Source organism: Centruroides sculpturatus, unplaced genomic scaffold, assembly GCF_000671375.1.
Source record: "Centruroides sculpturatus isolate CEXI.00-Female unplaced genomic scaffold, Cexi_2.0 scaffold2073, whole genome shotgun sequence".
NCBI classification, from domain to species: Eukaryota; Metazoa; Arthropoda; class Arachnida; order Scorpiones; family Buthidae; genus Centruroides; species Centruroides sculpturatus.
The window spans coordinates 71,251-77,893 of record NW_019386341.1 but is presented as its reverse complement, the minus strand read 5'-3'; positions in this window follow the sequence as shown (position 1 = coordinate 77,893).

The following is a 6,643-nucleotide window of genomic DNA, read 5'->3' as shown; positions in this document are numbered from 1 at the left end:
CGAGTAAAATCCGTCATTAAGTCCGAGCCTATTGGAGATACACACAATTCCCATTATCTCCCCGTCCCCTCCACCTCAACTCACCAAAATTTAACAGAATCACTCCCCTAATAATGAAACAGCTCTGCAAAATTTCAGAAATTTTAAACGATTAACTCAGGAGTTATTAAGCTTCAAACAGGATGAACAAAATCGCGCTCCACACGCACACACACACGAACAACCAAACATACAAATATTACCTTCGAGTTTTTTTGCATTTCTCGACGTTTCAAGGTGCCCTGAGTTCGATAGTGTAAAATTGTTGGATAGTAATTTTTGCCCTATCTCCATACTTTCCTTCTGTTATGTATAACAACCGAGAAAGTAATCAATTATAGTCTTTGTATATTATTCATCCATTCTTCAGAAAACAAACCAGATAACCTAATATATTTTCATTCCTGTTGGGACTACAACAATATTAAATATATTTTTGTTAGCAGAACTATCAGAATAATATTTTTCGTTTAACTTCGACTGTAATATATCAATCGTAAAATTGTGCATTTTATTTACTTATTAATTCTATTAAGTAGTAATATGAATAATTTGTTTACATTTAAAAATATGACAAAAATGCTAGCGTTATGTCAATTACTGGTAGAGAAGCACACGTTTCACTGCATGCATCTGGCACGATTTTAATGTAAATGTATATTGTGAGATCTGAAGGCCCCCTGGGTCTAAAATAGTGATTTTATTAATAATGTTAATATTTTGTTATNTTGTGGATTTTATTTACTTATTAATTCTATTAAGTAGTAATATGAATAATTTGTTTACATTTAAAAAATATGACAAAAATGCTAGCGTTATGTCAATTAGAGAAGCACATGCTTCACTGCATGCATCTGGCACGATTTTAATGTGAATGTATATGTACAAACTTTACTATTTCACGAATACAATAAATATGTATAAAAAACAACTTAATTCGATCTCTCAACAAATTATATTTTAATATTACACAAATTAGTTTGTAAGCGGAACAGAACATAAAAAATAATGAGAAAAATAGATAATTCTGCTATGTAGCTATTACCGTAAAATACATATTTAGTTACTAAATTTATATACAACACAATCTTATCAAATGGTTAATATTTGAAGAAAAATAGTAGCTGCATATTAATGAGAAATAAAATACGAGTTTCAAATTATTTGTTTGGCTTTTTTAACTCTATTTAATTCCATCATCTATTGATATTTTGACTCCAAGAAATTCATCAAACCTGTAAATCGGTTTTCACTGCAGAGTTTTCTTGTTATGCAAGTATATTCTGCTTTATTACTTATCGGGATAGATGTGTAATTAAACGTGTAATTTTTCCTGTCTAATCACGCTTTGCAAATAAATACAATTTTATTCAATTAACAGTATCTTTATTATTGTTATCAATTATTATATCTGAATACCTGTCTGCTTACGTATTTATTAATAACAAAAAAAAATTCAAGCGATCGCACAACCTTTAAAGCATCTTGAACTATTTTTCACTTTAATCTTCATTACAATTATTAATCTTGCACTGATATGAATGAATGTAACGCTTGGCCTCAACCTTCTTTGCCATGGCATTGATCTTATAACATGTAACAATACTTATAATTTTTCTTTTCTCTCTCTCTCTCTCTTACGTTATAAGCATGCATGAATATGGATTTCATAGATAGTTTGTTATTATCGTCGGTAGATTTTCGAATGTATCATCCGCGTATAAATGAAGTTTTATAAATTATACATAAAAATATTTTTGATGTGTAATTTGTAACATTTCATTCACTTCATTTACAGCTTATTTCTAAGTTTAAAACAATGTAGATGAAATGGCAATAGCTGATACAGTGGTGAAAGAGGACAAAAAGTACTTATGTCATATAAAATTTTATTAAAAGAAATATTAAAACTGTTTCGTTATTAAATAGTTATAAAATAATCACGCAAGCTTTAGAATTAAAAGCACAAAATTTATATTAAAAATGTAACATTTTAAACACATTGCATATCATTACGCTTAATAAATTTTTCACGTGTGAGTTATAATTATAGTAAATACCTGCCATTTTATCAAAAGAAATCAATGTTTAAATAATATAAAACTCGCCAATACTTTGGTATGTTCACTACCAAATGTATGTTTTGATAGTTATGTTTTAGAATTCAGAGAAAGTATATTTTTTGCTTAAAATATTAAGAGTAGATATATAATTAGTTGAACAATATAGAACAAATATAGAATGAAACGTTATCAAAGAATTTTAAAAGTTTTGTGTGCATATAATATATACACGCTGAATGTCTTACACTTTAATATCTTTCTTTACCTTTCTCATGTTTTACTATACATACAGACATATTCACTTACAGAGATTTTTTGTTAAAATTGCTTTCAGAGAATGGTTTTATAATCGTTTCTTTCTTTCTTCAATAAAAAATTGCAAATTTGTGCACCATTTTCTCCGAATGCATCTAAATAAATACTTCCGTTTACCGGTCCAACTTACCGGTAGATGTTTCATATGACGGCCGCCAGGACAGCGCTATTAGCAGAATCAACTTAGAAAGTGTTCATATAACTAACTCTTTGTTATTGGCATTTTGTGATCATGTGACTTTAAACCGCCAATAAAGCCGCAATCTCACTAACGCCTTCCAAAATAGTGAGATTGCGCTTTTTAATAAGGTTTTGTTCCATCCAAACAAAAGCTTTGTGAATAAATTTTATTATCTATACATTCGTTGTTTGCAAATTAATTTAAAATAAATAACAGAATACAAATACGTTGACAATGTTTCGACTACTGACAATACACTGTATATTTGTATTGATCAGAAATATTCGAGTATGTTATATACTGATTTTTTGACTGATATTTTTAATTAGGTAGGATGTTGTATAGTTTAACTTATTTTTTACTTTAATAATTTACAGACTCTGNAAGAATTTTAAAAGTTTTGTGTGCATATAATATATACACGCTGAATGTCTTACACTTTAATATCTTTCTTTACCTTTCTCATGTTTTACTATACATACAGACATATTCACTTACAGAGATTTTTTGTTAAAATTGCTTTCAGAGAATGGTTTTATAATCGTTTCTTTCTTTCTTCAATAAAAAATTGCAAATTTGTGCACCATTTTCTCCGAATGCATCTAAATAAATACTTCCGTTTACCGGTCCAACTTACCGGTAGATGTTTCATATGACGGCCGCCAGGACAGCGCTATTAGCAGAATCAACTTAGAAAGTGTTCATATAACTAACTCTTTGTTATTGGCATTTTGTGATCATGTGACTTTAAACCGCCAATAAAGCCGCAATCTCACTAACGCCTTCCAAAATAGTGAGATTGCGCTTTTTAATAAGGTTTTGTTCCATCCAAACAAAAGCTTTGTGAATAAATTTTATTATCTATACATTCGTTGTTTGCAAATTAATTTAAAATAAATAACAGAATACAAATACGTTGACAATGTTTCGACTACTGACAATACACTGTATATTTGTATTGATCAGAAATATTCGAGTATGTTATATACTGATTTTTTGACTGATATTTTTAATTAGGTAGGATGTTGTATAGTTTAACTTATTTTTTACTTTAATAATTTACAGACTCTGACTGAATGTGACTGTGAGAACCGAGGGGGTTAGTTGTCCCCACTTACCGGTGGCTCTGCAGAGGATGGCTTTATAGGAGGGCAAAATGAAATGAGTGGGGAGGTTAATGGGTAAGTTGACAGGTTTCCAAATAAATACACAGGTTGAACAAGAATAACACGTTTAATAAACAACTATAAAATTGTACATATCAAAGGCGAAAGTGAAGAGCTACAAAAATTCTCTTCTACGTCGTGACAATGATTAGTCTTTTTTATGTAACATCTAATTTCTATTCTCTAAGTTAAATTAAGAGACGAGAGAGAGACCGCTCGGTGAGAGACTTCTCACAGACAGAGTATACAAATAGATATTCAAAAAAAGTATCTCTAAGTTCCCGATCTGTCGTTGGTATAAACGTTCTTGGATCGTCACGGCAGTTATGGCGAGGTAGCGACGGATAGGGTGGGGAATAAGTCAGTTGATATGGCAGTCGATGTCCGCCTTCTGGACTGCGTCCAAGCCCTCTTTATACGATTTTTGAGAAGGTGAGAACTATGACATCATTAATGTTCTATACGCACACCTGTTCATGTCTGGATCTAGCTAGTACGGACAACTGACACAGAGAAGTTTGTTTAATTTATTGATATCGGTGTCTAGAAGATGTGATTTTATAATATAAATTTCTATAGGTTTGACTCATCTATAAATTAACATTCAGCTGACAATAATTTCTGTAGACTGGTCAACAATCCAGATATTGGTTATATCAAACGTCGCGTTTGACTTCGAACGAGGCGATTTATTGCTGTAACCACGTGTCACGTGCAACCAAAGAGGGGATAAGAAACATCTCTTGTTGATATTAACGTCTATAGAATTACCGTTAAACAAATGGAGGAGATTTCTTTTATTGATATTTTGACTTTTTTTTTTTTCGAGGAGAGCGTCTCGGTCATTGACCGCAGAAGTCCCCTTTTTCCCTTTACACCTAATTACGAGGTTTATTAGAGGGGTGATACTGTTCTAAAACAAAAGGGTTTTGAACCTTCACATGACGCTTTGGCTGCACAAATCTCAGAAAGAATAAATTTTAGGTGAAAGTTTTTCTGAAAGATCTGCACATGGTAAACTTGGGAAACAGAAGTGAAAAGAAAAAACTGGAAAGCAACCGACAGTATTTGTGTGAAGTGATGTATTAACAACTCGCAGGTAGGCCCGGCGTTGCTCGGGCAAAACTAACGATAACTAAGATTAAGATTATTACGTTACGGTCAACCTTACCCGTTTTCACAGAATGGAAGAATTGAGTCCCCTTGTTTTCAGACTAATTAGAGAATTTTTAGATGGTTCTAAAAATATGTTCGATTTCCCGCAAAAACGAAAAAAACTGCATCTGCGTCTTGCACGTCGCTTTCTCTTGACAATTCCATTGTTACTTAAAACTTCCATTGTTAGGGGCCGTCCATAAATTACGTAAGGTATTTTGGGGTGGGTGGGGGTCAAGGATTTCTTACGATTTCTTACTCAGGGGTAGGGGGTAATAGATCTCGTCTTACGTAATATTCTTATTTTTATTTTTTTGATCTCGTTGAGTGGTGGCGTTTTGAATTTGGCTTCAATTTGGCGGTTTCTATTAAGAACGCTCGTTGTCTCGTGTGATTTGATAGAGTAATAACGCTAGTAGATTCACGCTCCACATTTTTTGTCATGGGAGAAAGTCCGTCTGGTGGTTTCTTGTTTTTTATTAGAATAAGTGCACCACTCCTATGGATGTTTTCTAATTTCAGAATAAGTGTATGTTGATTGTAAATTGGACAATGATAGATCACGTGGTCGACGGTGTCTAGGTTTACTGTAGAGCAAAAGCAAGAAGCAGTTTCTGCCCGGTTATACATCTCCAGGTAGCTTCTAAAATTACCATGCTCAGTGAGTAGTTAAGCAGTAACAAACGTTAAATTGCTAAGTAGTAATGAGAACCTACATTCAACACTAGGAAAATAAAGTCGTGTTATTCTACAAGTTTTACTGCTCAACTACTTTTACTGATTCCACTTTCTCATAGCATTGTCATAAATATAATTTTTAAGGCTGCTACGTGAGAGAGGGATGTGAGTGTAGTCCAAGTCAGTTTCCTTTGCAGCTGACTTAGCCTCAATGTTGGCGTTTTCATTTCCTAGTACGCCATTATGGCCAGGAACAAATATAAAAATTATCTTATTTACAAGATTTTTAATATGGTGCTGGATATATGCGATTTTATTCCTATTTCAATTGGGATTTAATAGAGCTTTCAAGACAGACAGAATCGCTATAAATGTTGATAGAGAGAGTTTTGTTTGGTAGTGAAGTAGCCCACTGAACAGCTTGGTAGTCAGCATCTTGTTCAGCTTGATAGATGGTGGTATATGGGAGGTATCTGTACCGTCTAACATCTTTTTGGCAAAATATGTACGTTTGGAGGAAGATAGAGATACTTGAGCCGACAAGAAGGGAGCTTTTGGACCCATCTGTGCAGATATTGATGCCTACAAGATTATCCATGGAGGAAGCAGATGACACCAAATAACCTTGTTTACAGAATGATGATCAAAGATAGGGTAATTGCAATGTGGTAGCATATGAACAGCCGTAGATAGGAGTAGAGACCGTTGTTGAGCCTTGACGTTTGTAGTTCTGATGTAGTAGTTTAGAACCTTTTCTACAATACGTAGTGGCAAAGGAAGGAGCTCTACTAGTATCAGAGAGGCATCAGTAAAAACAGTTCTGTAGTACTTTGAAATTCTGGTGGCAAACTGGCTTTGAAGAGAGAGTAATTTACTTGCTACTGAATTTTTACTAGTTACATGACCACAGCCAGAGGCTGCATAAAATAGCATTGGTTGTATTGCCCCATTATATAGAGTTTTATAAGCTTTATTATTTAGTCCCCAGGTGCACCTAGCACATTTTAGCAGCATGTAGTTTATTTTCTTGGCCTTAGCCAAGATGT